We start from the raw sequence: 21075 nt of genomic DNA on the forward strand, positions 1-21075 counted from the left end.
GCAAAGGAGCTAAACAAGCATTTCTCAAAGAAAGATATACAAATGGCCAACAGATACATGAAAAAATGCTCAACGTGACTCAGCATTCGGGAAATGCAAATCAAACCCACTTTGAGATACCATCTCACTCCAGTTAGGATGGCTAATATACAAAAGACTGAGAATGGCAGATGCTGGTGAGGATGCAGAGAAAAAGGAACCCTCCTACACTGTTGGTGGGACTGCAAAATGGTGCAGCCTTTATAGAAAATAGTATAGAGGTTCCTCAAACAAGTACAGATAGATCTACCACATGACCCAGCTATTCCACTGTTGGCTATATACCCAGAGGAATGGAAATCATCATGACGAAGAGACACCTGCACTCCCATGTTTATTGCAGCATTATTTACAATAGCCAAGAGTTGGAACCAGCCTAAATGCCCATCAACAGAAAAGTGGATAAGGAAAATGTGGTATATCTACACAATGGAATACTACTCTGTTACAAAAAAATGAAATACTACCACTCGCAGCAACATGGATGGACTTAGAGAAAATTATATTAAGTGAAATAAGCTAGGCACAGAAAGAGAAATGCCACATGTTCTCACTTATTTGTGGGAGCTAATAAAAATTAAAAAGTAAATAAACAAATGAACAGGGACAGGGGGAAGAAGACACAACAATCACAACAACTCCTTGATTTTGTTAAGACGTAAACAGATATGATGTTGATGGAGGGAGGGGGAAGAAGGAGGGAGGAAACGGAGGAATTGATAAAGAGACACAAAAATCAACTATATTGTATATTGATAAATTAAAATTTAAAAATTTAAAAAATAAAATTAAAAAAAGACGTGGAGGAAACAAATGCATATTACTAAATGAAGGAAGCCAATATGAAAAGGATACATACTGTATGATTGCAACTATAAGATATTCCGGAAAAGGCAAAAATATGGATACATTAATAAGATCAGTGGTTGCCAGGGACTGGGGGGAGGTGGAGATGAATAGGTGGAGCTTAGAGGACTTTCAGGGCAGTGATAATACTTTATATGATACTATAATGATTGATGCATGTCATTATACATGTGTCCAATCCCATAGAATATACAACACCAAGAGTGAACCCCCAACGCAGACTACGGACTTTGTGTGATTATGATGTGTCAATGCAGGTTCACCAACTATAACAAATATACCAATCTGGTGGGAGATGTTGATAATGGGGGAGGCTATGAATGTGTGGAGAAAGGGGGTATACAGGAAATCTCCGTACCTTCCTTTTAATTTTGCTGTGAACCTAAAACTGATCTATAAAAATAAAGTCTTTAAGTTAAAAAAATTTAAAAACCAACCAAACAAAGCAGAAAACTTCCCACATACACAAAAATCTCCTGGACTAGATGGTTTAACTGGGAAAATTCTAGCAAACATTTAAAGAAGAAGTAATGCCAATTCTGGACCATCTATTCCAAAAAATGGAAGAAATGGGAATATTTCCAATTCATTTTATGAGATCTGCTTTACTCTGATGCCAAAAACCAGTCAAAACAGGACCAAGACAAAGTAAACAATCAATCAAAACTACAGATCAATATCCCTCATAAACATAAACACAAAAGTCCTCAACAAAATGTTCCAGTAAATTTTTCAAAAATAATGCATCACAACAAAGTGAGGTTCACCCCAGGAATATAAATAAAATCTAATATTAAAAATTAATCAATGTAACCCACTATGTTAACAGCTCAAAGAAGAAAATCCATACGATCATATCAATAAGTATAAAAAGTTATTTGACAAAATCCAGCATCCATTCATAATGAAACTCTCAGCAAATTAGGAACAAGAAGGAACTTCAACATGATTAAAGGGCATCTAAATAACCTATAGCTGGGCCGACCCCGTGGCTCACTTGGGAGAGTGCGGCGCTGGCGACACCAAGCCAAGGGTTACGATCCTCTTACCCATCACAAAAAAAAAAAAAAAAAGAAAAGAAAAACCTATAGCTAACATCATACTTAATAGTGAAAAAGTGACTGCTTCCTCCTGAAAAGATGGAGCACAATGAGGATGCCTACACTCTTATTATTCCTATTTTACATATTCTGAAAGTCCTAACAGTGGAACAAGGCAAGAAAAAGAACTAAAAGGCATACAGATTGGAAAAAAATGTAAAACTATGCCAATTTGCATGACATCATAGTGTACATGGAAAAACCTAAAGAATCTATAAAAAACCTTTTAGATTTAGTATTTTAAGCTTGTAGGACACAAGGTCAACATGCAAAAATGAATTGCATTTCCATATATACAAGCAATATACTAATGGAAACCAAAATTTTAAAAATACTTTTCAGATTACCTCCAAATGGAAAAAAATAAAAAAGAAATCCTTGGATATAAATCTAAGAAAACAGGTTCAGAAGCTGTAGGCTGAGAACTATAAAAAAGGCTAATAAAAGAAATAAAAGACCTAAATAAAAAGACATACTATGTTCATCCACTGGAAGACCCAACATAGTAAAGATACCAATTTTCCTTAAACTGATCTATATATTTAATACAATTCCAATCAAATTCTTGCTCTTATTCAGTGAACAACATATCATGAATATTTTTCCATATCAATAAATATTCTCCTATAACATCATCTTAAATGGGTACACTTATTTTCTGGATTTCTCCTAAAATTATTTATCTGTTCCTTCGTACTTATATTTAAGGTGCTTCCAGTATTCTCTATTATAAAAAGGATTTTGCAAACATTCTAATTCATTCTTTGTACACATCTTTATTTCCTTAAGATAAATTGTTGGAAATACAATTTTTTGGATGAAAGGATACATACACTTTCAATTTTTTGATACATACTGTCCAAATGCCCTCTAGAAATGTCTTTTATGTTTAGATTTTGACTTACAACCTACCTCCTCTGAAAAGCCTTCTCTGATCAGCCCTTTCCCATTGTTCAATCTGTATTTGCTCTTATTAAACTACTATTGTGTTTCTTGGACTATGTAAGCAATTACTGCTTTAAGAAAACATTAAGTATCTAGGTTATGTGCTTATAAACTGCATGTGTTTGAGGAAATCTAAGAGAAGAGAAAATATACAGGGTGTTAAACTGATGGGCTATGAAATGGCTAACAAAGTTGGCATGAAAGGATGTTATTGGAATTAAGTGGGTAACACTTTTTCATGAAAGGAGTCTATTCTAATCATTTTTAGATTTTCATATTGTTCTAGTTCGTGTGCCCATTAAAAGGCAGTAGATTCAAGTCAGGTTTCTGTTTTCTGTATTATCTTTGGAATTAGTTACTGAACAAAGTTCAAGCTCTGGAAAATCTTGTCAAATTCTCCATATCCTCATAATCTATGTACACCCTCTCTAGATTTCTATCATGCCTCATTTACAAAGTATGAAATTGAAGGCAACTCATTCCTTCTGACAGAAAAGTATAATCATCATTCAAAACACTGCCTGTTCTGCCTCATTCCAGTTCAGAAATGAAATAACATGCATTAAGTAAGAACAAACTATCAAACTATGCATTTTCAACATTTGACATCGCTCATAATAATTAGCGAGTACCAAATAGCTAGGTCGAACATTGTGAATATGTTTCAATTAAGAAAAATTAATTAGCTCTGATAATTATGAAAGTCTCGCTGTTTGTGCTGCCATTTGTTTGGGGGAATTATTTGCTGAGAATCACTTTCTGTACTTTTATTTCTATGTCTCAAGAATATGATTTTAAAACATGGCAGGCTTTGTATTGCCAGATTCTTACAAATATTAAGCAAATATACCAAAGCAGGAGCTTATTTTACATAACCATATGTGTCAGACTAAATTTGGGCCAAGAAAGAGAGTGAATGCAACTCATATCTGATTTATATTTGACAAATACAGAGATATCATAAGCTCCTGTTTGAATGCCTACGTTGTTTCCATGACAACTGCATAAATATTTTCCTCATAATACACAGCCATGTTCATTCTTTACATCCCATTATTTATTTATTTCTACTCTCAGGGGAAAGCCTAATTTATTCCCCAGGAAAAATCAATCAATGATTTTCTTAATCAGTGGCATTTGAAGAGTAGGTGGCACAGTTCTTTTTATGGAAAAGCAATCTCCACCAACGTTTTTGCTACATGATAGAAGACTGGGGCAGAACAAAAGTAGTACTTGCTTTAAGGAAAGTGTGAGCACAAGTACCAATGAATTAATCATTCAAAGATAGATGAGAATGTACATTAGAAACGCACAGAAAGTTGGCAAAAGTGATCACGTGCAACTCCTCTTCTCTTTTCCATGTGTGTGGAGTGTAATGTAGACTCATTTATGAAAAAAACCTTCTTTCATTCCTACAGAGTTTTGGTGGTCATTGGAAAAATTCCTTTGATTTCCTTGTGTGATAGATGGTGTAAAGTGGCTAGCAACCAGAGGCAAGAGAAAGACAACCCACTTGAAAGTAGATCAAATGACAGCAAAAAGGAAGGACAGAAGGAAACTACATCAGGTCCCTCACTTTGTCTATTCTTTGAGTTTGAGGTAATTATCACAGATTCAAGTGGCAACAGATGAAAAAGATGCCATACTGAACTTTAGCTATCACATTAACAACAATTTCTCAAAGTCCTCAAAAAGAGAGTGGATCAATTAACATTCTTCAGTGCTCAGAATACTCCAGCTTTTAGTTCCCTTCTACACTCAGAGCTCACGGGGCTGCTAAGGAAGCCCATTCAGGATGAGTGTGGGTATTTGCTGCTCCCTCTTCTGGGCTCTCCTGGCACTACTATGATAGCACTTAATATTTTGTTATTATTTATATATGATAACACCCCTCCAATCTAACACAGTACTCTGTGAAGAGAAGGGTGTTTAATGAGATAATGAATAAATTAATCTGTATTTATTCATAATATATACAAATTTCCTACAATATATAATGCACCTTAGTCAAAAGATTTGTCTTTAAATAATTCCCTCTACCATTTCAGTGTTTCAATTCTCTTTGTAGTATTATTTCTTCCTCTACATCTACAAAGTGAATCTCTAACCATCTACTTTTTCATTTATCTCCAAGGCCCATGCCAAAGTATGGGCCAGGGTTCTTTTTTGTTGTTGTGTTTTGTTTTAAATCGCTATCTAACTACTCCAGTACCATTTGTTAAAAAGATTAATCTTTTTTCATTGCAGTACCTCTGCACCTTTGTCAAAAATCAGTTGAGTGTGTCTACTTCTGTACTGTTTATTCTTTTCCACGGACCTATGTATCTATCCTTTTAACGATAATACACTATTTGATTACTGCAGGTTTTTAGTAAGTATTGAATCAGGTAGTGTGAGTCCTCCAACTTTGTTTCTATTCAAAATTGTTTTGACTTTTCTAGTTCCTTTACCTTCCTCCCAGGAAAATTTAGAATTAGCTTGTCAACTACTACAAAAAAATTCCTGCTAAGATTTTGATAGAGATTTCATATGATCTTTAGAATAATTTGAGAGAGCTGACATCTTTAACAATATTGACTCTTCCAATAGTTACACACAGTATCTCTCTCCATTTATTGGGATCTTCTTTGATTTCATCAGTGGCTCTATAGGTTTTCAGCACAGATGTTGTACATATTTTGTATGATTTATACTTATGTATTTCAGGTTTCATAGAGCTACTGTAAATGGTGTTTTTATAATTTCAATTTCCAATTGTTAATAGTATATAGAAATATGATTGATTTTTATATGACTGAATCTTGTGACTTTGCTAATTAACTTATTATTAATTCTAATAGATTTTTTTGGGGGGGTAGATTTTCTGGGATTTTCTGATAGAAAATGATTTCATTTGCAAATACAGACAGCTTTACTTCTTCCTTTTCAGTCTGCACATTCATTTTATTTCCTTTTTCTTGCCTTAGTGAATTGGCTATGATATTTCTGCCTTGTTCCCAATTTTAGGAAAAAAGCATTCAGTTTTTCATCATTAAATATAATAGTAGCTATAGTGTATTTATATTTGCACTTTACCAGGCTGAGAAAAATTCCTTCTATTCCTAGTTTGCTGAAATTTTTGGTTATGAAATGATGTGGTATCTAACCATTGAGATCTTTTTTTAAAAAATTTTTTTGATATGGTGAATTGCACTCATTCATTCTGAACATTAAAACAACCTTGAATTCTCATGATAAAGCCTACTTAGTCATAATCTATTATTATTTTTTATATATTGCTGATTTGATCTGCTATTCTCTTGAGGATTTTTGTAGCTATGTCTGTACTATTCTTTCTTGTAATCTATTTAACTTGTTTTGATATCATGATAATACTGACTTCATAGAGTTAGGAGGTGTTCCATCTTCTTTTATTTCCTGGCAGAGTTTGTGTAGAATGATATTATTTCTTCACTGAATACTTCCTTGGTAGTATTTGCCAGTAAAGGCGTCTGGGCCTACAGTTTTCTTCAGTGAGAAGTTTTGAACCCTAAATTCAATTTCTTTAATACATATAGGACTATTCAGGTTACCTATTATTTTCTCCAGTGAGTTTTGGTAGTTTAGGTCTATCAAGAAATTTTTCCATTTAAAGTTTTGAGTTTATGGGAACAACGTTTTGTTCATATTATTCCCTTATTATCCCTTTAATATCTGTAAGATCTGTAGTAATTAGTAGTTTATGTCTTTTCTCTGTTTTTCTGATCAGCCTGGTTAAAGGGTTATTAATTTTATTCGTCTCAAAAAACCAGCTCTTGTTTTCACCTATTTCTCTATTGCTTTTCTGTTTTCTATTTCAGTGATTTCTGTTCTAAATTCCTTCCTTATGTTTACTTTTGGTTTAATTTGCTCAGCTTTTTCTCCTTCTTAAAGTGAATTCTTTGATTTGAGATGTTTCCTCCTTTCTAATCAGACATTTAACATGTTAGAAATTTCCCACTGCTTCGGCAGCATCACACAAACTTTCACATGTTGTGATTTCATTTCCATTCAACTAAAAGTATTTTATAATTTTCCTTGAGGTCCTTTTCAACCCAAGCATCATTTAGAAGAAGGTTGCTTATTTTCCAAATATTTAGAGATTTTTCAGGTATGGTTCTGTTACTGACTTACCACAATTGGTTTATCCATTCACCTGTTGATGAACATTTGGGTTGTTTCCACCTTTTGGCTACTGTGAACAGTGTTGCTATGAACATTTATGTGCAAAAATTTGTTTGAGACCCTGTTTCCATTTCTTTTGGGTACATACGTAGGAGTGGAACTGCTGGGTCATATGGTAATTCTACGTTTAGCTTTTTGAGAAACCACCAAACTTTTTCATAGGGCCTGAAATATTTAACATTCCCACCATCATTGTACAAGAGGTTTCAATTTCTCTACATCCTTGCTAACACATATAATTTCTGCTTTTGTTTTTGTTATAACTATACTCACAGGTATCTCACTGTGGTTGGCACCTTGTTTTGGGAACACCTGCCTAATGATTTGGGAGGGTGTGCATGACTGTCCAGGAGTCTTGGTGCTTTTCCATTCTTGGCAGATGTGCAGTGGGGTGGAAAAGAAATGCTAGCTAAGAACTATATCTGGAAATAAAGATACTGATTGTGTGTTTTTCCCTTTTGCATCTAAGCAAAGGATCTATGTCTTCTTTCCCTTTCAACAGTCCTCATATGAAACATACCTGTGCTTTAGGACAAAGTATACAATGGCCTATATTATCAGAGTGTGCTATAGCACCAGAATGTTTTGTTTTCCTTCCTTTTTATATGCCAAACCAATGGAAGAAAACAAAAGCTGGGCCTGACTCCAAGAAGAATGAGTTTATTAAGGATCAAGTTTATTTTCATTTTTATAATTTGGCATTTGTAGATAAGTTTTCCTGTGACCATGTGCCAGAATTGTTGTCAAAATGGACAAGCCAGAAAATGATAATGCTAATTTTTTTCTCTATTATTCTTTTGCTAGCACATGGGGATAATTACTTCAGAATTAAAGTACTAGAGGGATTGGGAATAACTGACTCATCTAACAGGCATTTTTGCAGATTTCCAGTTTTTCACTGTTGTAAGAACATGGTAGGTAAACTTCCCTTCTACAAACAGAAGCAATGGGGATATCTGCATTTATTATGGTATTCAATTACCTCATATGTTTAGTGATATTCCAACTGATTGTAATTGACTTGAAATATTTACTGCTAATTATAGCTGGCACAATGAATCAAAAGGTAAAAATGCGAGCTGAGCCCGTGGCGCACTCGGGAGAGTGCGGCACTGGGAGCGCAGTGGCGCTCCCGCTGCGGGTTCGGATCCTATATAGGACTGGCCGGTGCGCTCACTGGCTGAGTACTGGTCACGAAAAGGACAAAAAAAAAAAAAAAGGTAAAAATGTGTTCTGAACACCCACACTAACCCTCTCTCCTTCACAACTGCTGCATGTCCCTACCTCTCCTTCCATCATCCTTCACCCCAGGATGAGGCCCTTTGTGAAGTAACTTCTAAAAAAAAAGCCCAGATAAACATCCTCTTTCTAGGTCATCTCATAATTTTGTTTTCAGAGGCTAACTCTTACCACACAACATGACCGGCTTCTTAATACACAGCAATGTTGTCTTGCTGGCAATGCATATGTGGAAGGAGAATTTCTACCACATGATACGTTCATTTCTTGGTTATTACTCTACCAGAGAATATTTCTGCTGCAACTATCTCAGTAGTAAAGAATTTTTAAAATCTAATGTTAGAGCAGATGTAAGCCCACAGAAATAATTGTTTTCCAACAAAAGTCTTAAACATTCATTTGTGAAACTAAAGAATAATGGGATCACATTCTTCCAAAACACAATGCAGATTTGACAGAAAGACAGTGGCACATTAGGTAGCAGGAACAAAGCCACAACACAACAGCATATCTCTACTATTGTCTAGAGCATGTCACCTATTCTAGTTCTATGCTTTATTTATTTTTGCTTTGAAATAAAAATAACATTTATTTTCCAATTTTAAAAACAATACAAGCTGGTTGTAAAACATTTACATATTCCATAACAGCATAAAAAATGCAAAATTAACCAGAGACCCACTACCCAGTTAAAACCACTACTGACACTTTGGTAAACATTTTTCCAGATCATCCTCAGGAATAAAAAAAGAGAGAGAGAGAAAGATTGTATTATACATAGCCCTTTTTCCTCAAAGTTTAAAAAACTGAGGTAAAATATACACAACACAAAATTTGCCATCTTAACTATTTTTAAGTGTATAGTTCAGTGGAAATAAATATATTTATAATGTTGTGCAACTGTTACCACCCTCCATCTCCAAAACTCATCTTGTAAAACTAAAATGCTATACCCATTAAAAAATAACTCCCATTCCTCTTTCCTTCTAGCCCTGGCAACCACAATTCTACTTTCTGTCTCTATGATTTTCACTACTCTAAGTACCTTATATGAAGTGCAATCATACAGTATTTACCTTTTCGTGACAAGGTTATTTCACTAAGAATAATGTCCTCAATATTAATCTCTGTTGTAGCATGTATCAGAATTTCCTTCCTTTTTCAGGCTGAATAATACTCTATTGTATGTATATACCACATTTTGCTTATCTATTCATCCATCAATGAACACTTAGGTTGCTTCCGCATTTTAGCTATTATGAATAATGCTTTTATGAACATGGGTATACAAATATCACTTCAAGACCCTACTTTCAATTCTTTTTGGTAAATACCCAGAGGTGGAATTGCTGGATTATATAGTAACTGCATTTTTAATTTTTTGAGGAACTGGTGTATTGTTTTCCACAGCAGCTACCATTTTACTCTCCCACCAATTGTGCACAATGGTTTCAATTTCCCCACATCCTTGCCAATATTATTTTCTGTTTTTTGTTTTTTTTTTTATATAGTAGCAATCCTAATGAGCGCAAAGTGGTACCCTAATGTAATTTTGATTTGCATTCCCCTAATGATTAGTGATGCTGAACACCTTTTCATGTGCTTATTAGATATTTGTGTATCTTTGGAGAAATGTTTATTCAACTCATTTGTCCATTTTTGAATTAGGTTGTCTGTTTTTTTGTTGTTGAGTTTTAGGATTTCTCCATGTATTCTGGATATTAATCCATTACCTGATATGATTTGCAAATATGTTCTCCCATTCTGTGGATCTCCTTTTAACACCATTGATAGCTTTTGATACACAAAGTTTTAAAATTTTCATGAAGCTCAATTTGTCTATTTCTATTGTCATTGTGCCTCTGCTGTCATATCCAAGAAATCATTACCAAATCCAATGTCATTAAGCTTTTGCCCTAAGTTTTCTTCTAAGAATTTTATAGTTGTTATTTCTGACACTGAGGTCTTTTGATCCATTTTGAGTTAATCTTTGTTTATGGTATTCAGTAAGGGTCTAACATAACATCATTCTTTGTATGTGAATCTCCAGTTTCCCAGCTGAATGTGGCTATACGGCTATCTGTAGCAAAAATCACAGAAAAGCTCTAATTATGCTATAAGTAGAGGTTTAACCCACACGTGGAGAATTTTTTTTTAAAAATCACTGTTAAGAAATTTTTAATGGTTAATGTTAGTACAGGGAAGAGTATTTAGAACATTCGTTCTTTGGTATATGATTTATCCTGCATTACACTAATCTACTTGAATCATTTCCTTGAAACATGTCCTGTGTTCCTTACAATCATTAGGACTAGTACATGCTACTGTATTTGATTGGCTTTTTACAACCCCAGCATTTCACAGCAAGGAACTAGTTTTAATCAATTACATACCTATTCACTACCAAGACACAGTGACTTAAGCAAACAAATAATTATCCTCCAGAATCAAATTAATAGGCACCCAATGAATAAAAGTTTAATTGTTCACTAGGATGCCATAAGAAATTTGCAAATATCTGAATCTTTATAAAACATATTGAAATAATTTTGGCCTAAGATCAAGATAATTTAAGAAGACTGATAAAGATCTTAAGTCTTTATATAACTGCTTTCCATTCTACTTGAAATCTAACAATCTTTATAAATTCACAAGAAAAAATTTTATAATCTTTTCAAATTTATGTTTCCTTTTTATTCTAGATCCTGGTGCCTTTTATAGCTCTTAATTCCTGAAAGAATTAAAAGGTAGAGAGAAGGAGTAGCAAAGGAAAAAGATTAAATAAAAATAAGTTCTCAGATACAAAAGGAGAAAGATCAAGAGAACAGATGTCAAGTAAGGAAACTAAAAAACAACATGAAATAAAGTTCAGAAAATAAGACCAAAAAAACCTTTGTATATGTTACACAAACTATACTACCATGTTGTTTGGATTATTTCTATGAATGTAAAAAATATTTGGTAAAGGATGAACATACAAATGTACTAATATATGCCATATTCTTTCTCAAATAAGCTTATGTTTCTAAATTAAGAGGTTTATAACTGGAGGAAAAAAAACAATTCTTTTGAGCAAACATTAAGGACCAAAATAAGCCTGACTATGCTAAGTAAGTTAGAAGATTAACAGCTTTATCTATAGTTTGTCATATGTAAGGTAAACATTTAAACTTAAAAGAAATCCTTTCAGCCGCGCTCTCCGTGGCGCACTCGGGAGAGTGCGGCGCTGGGAGCACGGCAACGCTCCCGCCGCTGGTTCGGATCCTAGGATCCTACATGGGACTGGCCAGTGTACTCACCGGGTTGAGTACCGGTCACGAAAAATGCAAAAAAAAAAAAAGAAATCCTTTCAAGTCATCAAAAGTTCCTAGTGGAAACCTAATATGATAGGAGAATTCTGGTTACCACTTAAATTTGAAGCACTTCATTCATTCTGGTGACAAAGGTGGTCTTAGCAGCTAGTATTACATTCCTTTAAAATTTCAAAGTGCTTTGGGTCTTTCCAAGATGAACGTCTTTTCTTCCTTGCCTCTCATTTCTTAATTTGTTTTCTGAAGATAGCAATGTTTACTGCAAGAGAAAAGATAAAATAAAGTAGAGCTAAACTAGAGTAAACTAGTTTCAAATATACTGGACATCTTTCTTTCCTTTTGGATATTCCTAATTTCATCCTCATTCAATAGTTATAATTCATCTAATTCATTTAAAAAATAATTTCCTTACTTAGGTACAGACATGGATAGAACCTCATACACTCAAGAATTCCCCATGTCATATCTAAGAACCAAGTAATTTCCAAGAATAAAAGAGCACTGATGCACTTGAGATTTTTCTGAGACTTCATTTGATTGTCCTTGTAGATTTATTTTGCTAGAAGTATATTGATATTAATCGAACAATAAATCATAAACTCTACTTCTTTTTTATAAAAATATAATTCTAAGTCTCAATGTCCAACTTTGGTACAGCCTCTGTAAAATATGAAAGCAGTTATCTCCAAGTACAAATATTTCACTAGCTACTTTGGAGTTTACTTTAGGCACAAGTATGAAATACATTTATAATTTGGTTTCAAAAATATTATACATCACCAAATAAATAAATTCCTACCTACTTCTGACTCTTGGGCACCCAATATATGTATGTTCAAAACTGGCCCAACTCCCAATTTGTTTTCTCTATAACACCAGGTACAAGGAAAATAACTGGAAGAGTTAAGTACAAAGTGAAAATAAATGTGATTATTTAAAAATAATTCCTGATTTACTAACATATTACACAATCAAACCTTTCAATAAAACAAAAGCATTTTTAAATGGAAGGTTTTTTTTAAGCATACCTTCAAACAATATCTAAGTTCAAATCAGCTGGTTAATTCATGACGAAAACAATATCCAATGTTTTTACAGTGTTTACACCCATCATTTAATGTGCTACATAGCAATACTAAGCAGTATGTAGGAAAACTATTAACAGGAAATATAGGTATCATCAATATACATTTGAAGGAACAATGATGCCTAAGATCACATATGCAGTCACTGGAAAAATCACTTAGTTTTCTTCCCATTATAAGAAGAGTCCTTAGAGAATAAAAATGCAATTTTTGCCAATTTTAGTTTTAAATTTGATTTTGAAAAAAATCAAACACATGGGTACACAAATATTGGTAACCTAGAAAATGCATAGAGAGAAAGTACAAGAGAGAAATGAAATGATTTCCCAATGGTAGGTGTTTGGCTAATGGCAAAACCAAAATGAGAACTCAGGTCTTCTTACTCTGTCCTAATGTAGTATTCTATTATCCTCTTATAGTCCCTCCTGCAGTACCTTCCTCCTAGTCCCCAAAATTATTTTCTTCTGAATACTTTATCCTGGGACTTATAGATGTTCCATCATAATATAGCCATTAATAGTACACTCAAAATTATAAGAACTTCTTGGTTCTGTAAGTTAGTTTTTGATTTTGTTTTTTACCAAATTTGAGAAGTTTTCAGCATTTATTTCTTCAAAAAACTTTTGTCCCATTTTCTCTCTTCTCCTCTGGGATTCTAATATTTATAAGTTTGACTGCTTGTTATCCCACAGGTCATTGAGAATCTGTCCTTTTTAAAAATCTTTTTCCTCTTCATTTTTTAGGTAGGCTACTTCTATTGACCTGTCATCAACTTCACTAGTACTTTCTTCTTCCATCTCTCCATCTACTCTTAAGTGTATCCAGTAAACTTTTCATTTCAGGTATTATATTTTCAGTCCTATGAATCCTGAATATTTTTCTTTTTAAAATTAATTTCTACTTCTCTCTACAGATTTACTCTATATTTTTATTCATTGTGTCTCCTTTTTCCTTTAAGTTCTTGACCATATTTATAATAGCTGATTTAAAGTTATTGTCTGCTAATTCCAGCATATGGACTGACTCCTTCTCTTAATTGTGGGTAATCTTTTTCTCTTTCTTCATATATACTAAATTCAGTATACAGAAATATGTGCTAATTGCGGAACATAAATAAGACAGGCATACTGAAACAAAGTAGGGAGAAAAGAATTTAGCCTGTGTGATTAAAAAGAGAAAAGGTGCAAGTTTGGGAGTAATATAAATTAGACACTACCTCCAATTCCCCAATTGGCCAAGGAAGCTCTGAAATAACCCTTGATACTATATCATCTCTCAAAGCCCTGGAGGCTCAAACTTGTGGGAATCTTAATTACTTTACTATTTAACTCAATAGTAGGGAATATTTTTAAGCAAAAATATTACTTAGAATTCAAACACAGGACTGGCTGATTAGCTCCGTCGGTTAGAGCACAGTGTTATAACACCAAGGTAACAGGATCAGATCCCCATACAGGCCAGCAGCCCCAAAACAAAAACAAAAACAAAAACAAAAACAAAAACCCCCAATACAATGATCTGCTAGGAATCCAATATCTTACTGGAAAGCTTTTAAAAAACTTAGAGAAAGAGTTGTCAAACAATGACCTAGGAGCCAAATCCGACCTGCCATCTGTTTATGTACTGCATGCAAGGTGAGAATAGTTTCACACTTTTAAATAGTTGGAAAAAAAATCAAAAGAAGAATATTTTGAGACATAAAAATTATATCAAATTCAAATTTCACTGTCCATAAATAGTTTATCAGAACACAGCCATTTGTTTATATATTATCTAAGGCTGCTTTTGTACCCACAAAGGCAGAGTTGAGTAGTTGAGACAGGAATTACATACCTACAAAGTGTAAAATATACACTATTTGGCCCTTTACAGATAACATTTGCCAATCTTGATATGAAGTATGTTCAACATGGCTATACTCTAAAATTATAGGATTTATATTTTAAAACACTAGATGAAATGGTTCGTTTTAGTCCTTCCATACTGGTATGTTACTCCTTCATGTTTCTAATGAAATGTTAAATAATAATGATAATTTTTATTTTTTATTTTAAAATTTAATTTTACATATTTGTGGGGTAGTGGGTTATTTCAATACATGCATATATTGTACAATGACTTCTTTAGGGTAGATAGCATATGCATTACCTAAACATTTATCTTTTCCTTATGGCAATTATTGTCAAAATCCTCTTTTCTAGCTATTTAGAAATATACAATATTATTATTATATAAGATAATTTTTGTTCTCAAGAAATCCACTTTCCTGATTTGTGAAATTTATTAGGTAAAATAGATCATTTTCCTCTCATTAGTTTCTGATTTAAAGTTTGTAATGTACTTTCTGAATTGAAAAAAAAAAAAAGTTCCCACAGTGGACACAAACTCATTTATAACAACACTGAGAAAAAGTGAATCAATGGTGAATTAGTCCGTTTCGTGTTGCTGTAACAAAATACGTGGGAACTGGGTAATTTATAAAGAAAAATGAAATTCATTGCTTACAGTTTCTGAGGCTGGGAAGTCCAAGTCCATCTGGAGGTGGCAACAGTGACCCAGGGGTCTCACATTGCAAGATGGTGAGAGCAGAGAGAGCAAGAGCGACAGACTCTCCTCTCTCTTCTTTTAAAACCCTCAGAACCATGCCCCTGACCACCATTTTTAACACATTCACTACAGTATGGTCCTACAATCCAACCACCTCTTCAAGGCTCCACCTTTCAATTACCCTAATAGGATTTCCCACCCTCTTAACAGTCACAGTGGGGGTGAAGTTTCTAACAGATAAAACTTGGGGGACACAATTCAAGCTTCGGTGAGTTTTGGGGGAACATAATTCAATCCACTACAAATGGTTAACTGTCAGAAAAAAAAATGATTTCTTTACAGCTTTTGAATTTTGTAAAGGTTTTATTATTAAAACTCATTCTAGATTGATTTGACTTTTGCTTCTGATCATGAGGGAGCAAACAGGTCCAGAATGATCATTCCATTGTAAATAACTAGAACACAGTATAAAATATAGGAAAAAACTATTTTCAGACACAGGCAGTGCAGGACTGTGATCCCTGACTGAGAAAAGGGAAATAAACAAGGCAAGCCCTACCATCACCCAACCTCTCAGTCAGGAAGCCACTGACCACTCCAGCACAGGGAGGAAGAACCCAAATAGAACCTGGCAATCTTGCTGACTTGAAGAGATAGAGAAAAAAGTGCAAGAAGGCCAAGGTGGCTAGAATTTATGGGCAGAGTTCAAGGGAAGGGAGAAAATGTCCCAGTAATCTGAATAAGGATTCCCCTGTTTTGCTAAACAAAAATTTGTACATGATAGGGTAAAATTTCTTGAGACCAGTAAAGGACTTCTAAAGAAAGAAAGTTAACAGGGATTTGTGACAAGAAAGATTCTCAGAGCTGACATGGGGCCAAGAATTCAACAAGTTTCCTCTAGCAAGAAGGGAGAAACCTCATTGACTATATAAGGCAATCAGCAGTGACCTCAGAAGGCCCACACCATAGAAGTGGGGGAAAGTAGCCCTAGAATAAAGGCTAATCTAAATATGCCTGATAGGAGCTTATAAGCCAAGAAAGCCTAGAAAGGAGCAAACAAATATGTAATGAACAAAAATGCCTTTTAGGAAAAGTCCAATACTCTTTAAAGGAATATAACAAAATTAAGAAATCAAGAATGTAAAATTCACAAAAATTTGTCATTTAACAGAAAACCACTAGACATACTAAGAAGCAGGAAAATGTGACTCATAACCAGAAAAATATCAATCAGTAGAGAGAGATTCGGAAATGACAGGAATGATGGAATCAGCAGGCAAAGACATTAAAAGGGTTATGAAAACCATACTGTATATTCGAGAATGTAAATAAAAACAGGAATATATGAAGAGAAAAACAGAAGATTTTCAAAAAGAAGCAAAAGAAACTTCTACAGGTAAAAAATTATAATATTTGAAATAAAAATTTCACTAGATGAATAAGCAGTAGTTCACACACTGAAGGAAAAAAAAGATGTTAGTGAACTTGAAGACACAGCAATATAATTTATATAAAATGAAGCTCAAAGAGAAAAAGATGATTGTGAGACAATGGAAGAATATGGTTTGAAACATCTTACATGAGAAGTGGTATTATGTGATATAGGTTGAGTATCCCTCATCTGAAATGCTTGGGACCAGAAGTGTTTTGGACTTTGAATTTTGGGGGGGTTTGGAATATTTGCAGAATAATATCAGTTGAGCATCCCAAATCTGAAAATCATAAATCTGTAATACTCCAATGAGTATTTCCTTTGAGCTTCACAATGACGCCCAAGAAGTTTTAATTTTGGAACATTTTGGATTTCATATTTTTGGATTTGGGGTGCTCAACCTGTAGCAGATTATAATAAGTTAAACAGGCATAGTATAAATCACAGAGCAACCACTAAAATAAGTAGAACAGAAAATAACCTACAAAACAAATATTAGAACTATTACATGATTGTAGGAAGCCTGCAGAATAGAAAGTCAATGTACCAATATCTATTATTTTTCTATATCTAGCAATAAAAACTTAAATACCATTTATAACAGCATTAAAAAAGACAAAATACTTGAGTTTAACAAAACATGTGTAAGACCTATAAAACAAAAGCCAAATAAACTGCCAATACAAATTAAAGAAAATTGAAATAAATGAAGAGATATACCATGTTCATGGATTGGAAGATTCAACATTACTAATGTGACAATTCTCCCCACATTGGTCTATATATTTAATCCAATCCCAATCAAAATCCTATTTTTTTCTTTGTAGATATGTATAAGCTGGTTCTAAAATGTATATGAAAATCCAAATGAATAAAATAATCAAAATAATTTTGAAAATAAAAAACAAGGATTACTTATATAATATCTGATTTCTAGATTTATAATTAAGCTATTGAAGTCAATAGAGTTTGATTATGACCTACAGATAAACATACAGATATGTGCAACAGAATAGAGAATCTAAAAATAGACCTACAAATATACGGTTAATTGATTTCAACATGGTGTTATGGTAATTCAATTTAGGAAGAAAATATTTTCAACAAATGTTGCTAGAACAATAGGATGGATGTTTATATAGAATGAAAATGAACTTTGCCTTTACCTCAAACCATATACAAAAACTAACTCAAAATGCATTATAAACCTACGAGTGAAAGGAACTACAAAACTTCAAAAAGAAAACATAGGGAAAAAATTCATAACTTTAGGATAAGAAAGAACCATAAAAACAAAACAAAACAAAAAAACCACAACAAAAAACCCACCTGATAAACTGTGCTTTATCAAAATTCAAAACTTCTGCTGTTTTGAAAACATCCTTATAAAAAGTAAGTGGCCAACAAGTACATGAAATAGTTAAAACCACAATAAGATACCACTTCACACACAGAGAAAGGATAAAATTAGGAAGACTGACAATTTCACATATTGTCAAGGATGTAGGGCTGTGGTGTCCATTACAGTAGCTAATGAATTGGATGGTACAGTACAACATTTTCATCATTGAAAAGTTCTGTAGGATGATACTGATGTAGAGCATCTGAAATGCTCATAAACTGCTGGTAGGAATAAAAAATTTTACCACCATTTTAAAAAACAGTTTGGCTCTTTCTTTCAAAGTTAAATAAAACTTACCAAACAATTCCACTGCTAGGTATTTACTCAGTACGGTTGGTGTCATTGGAGACCTAGTAGGGAGCTGGAATTCCCACTCCTTCCCAGAAATAATAGGAGTCTCCTGCCTGGTGTTAGGGGAGGCTGAGTAGAAACTTCCACTTATATTCCCACCTAGTAGTAATGAGAGAACACCCTTTCCCCAGGGCAGTATCAAAAGTGGCCTGCCAAAAGATTTAAGTAAAATGCAATATCTCTTGACATAATATCCAAAATGACCAGGTTTTAATTGAAAACCACTCATCATACCAAGAATCAGGAAAATCACATCTGAAATCAGAAAAGACAACCAATGGCTGCCAACACTAAGATCTCACAAGGATTTTAAAGCAGCCACCATAAAAATGCTTCAGTGAGCAGTTACTTACACATTGAAAACAAATGAAAAAATGGAAAGTCTGAGTAAAGAAATAGAAAATTTCAGCAGAGAAAGAGAAGATATAATGAATGAAATTACAGAACTGAAATTACAATAATTGAAATAAACGAGTCAATGGATGAGCTCAACAACAGAATAGAGCAGAGAGAAGAATCAATGAACTGAAAGATAAAATAATAGAACTTACACAATCTGAACAACAGGTAAGAAACAGACTTAATAAAGTGAACAGAGCCTCAGGAACCAATTAAACTATAACAAAACATTTAATATTCATGTCATTAGAGATTCAGAAGGAGAGGAGAAAAAAATTATTTGAAAAAATATGGTTGAAATGTCCTCAAATTTGGCAAAATACATAAATAAACATAGAGATTCAAGAAGCTGAGTAAACCCCTAACAACACGAACCTAAATAAATCAATGACAAGACATGTCACAGTCAAATTTCTGAAAACTGAAGACAAAACCAAGAGCAAAAACAAAACAAAAAACTCTTGAAAGCAGCAAGAAAGAAACATCTTACCTAGAGAAAAAACAATTTAATGACAGCAGATTTCTCATCAAAAACCATGGAGGCCAGATGGAACTGGCACAATATTTTTCAGATGCTAAATAAAAGAGTTGTTAAGAATTCTTTAGCCAGCAAAAACATCCTTTGGTAATAAAGAAAAAAATAAAAATATTTATAGATAAAGAAGAATTTGTCACTAGCCAACCCACCCTAAAAGAGTGGATAAAGAAAGTTCTCTAAAGGGAAAAGAAATGAAAAAAGATGGAACTGTAGTACAGTAGACTGGGATATGTTACATATATAATATAATATGTAGAGCAGTGACAAAAAAGCCATCCAAAGACATACTCTTTAAAACACTATAGTGAATCAACATGGAATTCTAAAAAGTACAGAAAACAAAAAAATGGCAGACAAGCCTTAACATATCAACAGTTATCTGTATTTGCAATAGCCAAAAACTGGAAACAACCAAGAGATCCTACAATAGGTGAATGGTTAAATAAACTGTGGTGCATACATACAAGGAAAACTATATCAACAATAAAAGAAACAAATATAAACAATAAAAAGAAACAAATTCTTGTTATATACACCACAATTGCATGTATGTCAAGGGCATTACACAGAGTAAAAAAAACCAATCTCTAGGTTATATACTATCTGAGTCAGTTTACATACATTCTCAAAATGATAAGATTATACAGATGAAGAACAGATTAGTAGTTTCTTAGAGTGCGAGATGGTAGAGGGGAGTGGGTATCTGTGTGACTGTAGAAAGGTAGCATGAGAGATATCACTGTGGTGACAGAATAATTCTGTATACTGATTGCAGCATCGGTTACGTGAACCTACGTGTGATAAAATGCCAAAGAAGTATAGACTCATTTTTCACCAATGTCAATTTCCTGGTTTTGATATGTTCTCTAATTACGTAAGATGTAACTAATAGTGGAAACTGGGTAAATGGTACACAGACTTCTCTAATTCTAAGTTTGCAACTTCCTATGAATTTATAGTTATTTCAAAGTAAAAAGCATAAAAAATGAATTAACTCTGAATTCTTTAGGAGCTCACTATCAGGGTCTCTATGGTATCGATACGTAAATTTTTTCCTTTTCTCTGAAAAAAAAATTACAGCAGCTTTATTCATAATAGCTAAAAATAGGAAACAAAACGCCAATCTGAAAAGACTATATAGTGTATAATTCTAACTATTTAGCATCTGGAAAAGGCAAAACTATGGAAATAGTAAAAAGGTCAGTGGGTTGTCATGGGCTGAAGGGGCGAGGGACAAACAGGTAGAACACAGAGGACATTTAGGGCACTGAAAATATTCTATATGATACTATAACAGTGGATACATGTCATTAAGCATTTGTTCAAGACCACAGAATGTACAAGACCAATGGTGAACCCTAATGTAAACCATGGACTTTGAGTAATTATGATATCTCAATGTAGGTTCATCAATTATAACAAATGTACCACTCTGGTGGGGGATGTTGATAGTGAGGGAGCCTATACACTTGTGGGGACAGCAGGTATATGGGATAGCTCTGTACCTTTCTCTCAACTCTGTTGTGAACCTAAAATTGCTCTAAAAAATAAAGTCTTAAAAAAAACAAACTGGAAACAAACATGTTCATTAATAGGTGAATAAGTAAATTGTTATGT

At 33.4% G+C, this 21075-nt stretch overlaps 1 protein-coding gene across 5 annotated transcripts in view; it reads right to left on the reverse strand.

The window, feature by feature from the left end:
• PEAK1 (pseudopodium enriched atypical kinase 1) overlaps positions 1-21075 on the reverse strand; it is a 303272-nt gene that overhangs the window by 137357 nt on the left and 144840 nt on the right. For 3 of the 5 annotated variants that reach the window (XM_063089094.1, XM_063089092.1, XM_063089091.1), the window contains one exon: positions 11799-11963. The exons of the other annotated variants lie outside the window; for them this stretch is intronic. The gene's annotated coding sequence lies outside the window, so the exon portion shown is untranslated. The remainder of the gene's footprint in view (positions 1-11798; positions 11964-21075) is intronic. 5 annotated transcript variants of the gene reach the window in all.

The sequence above is a fragment of the Cynocephalus volans genome, chromosome 3 (genome assembly GCF_027409185.1).
Source record: "Cynocephalus volans isolate mCynVol1 chromosome 3, mCynVol1.pri, whole genome shotgun sequence".
Lineage (NCBI taxonomy): Eukaryota > Metazoa > Chordata > Mammalia > Dermoptera > Cynocephalidae > Cynocephalus > Cynocephalus volans.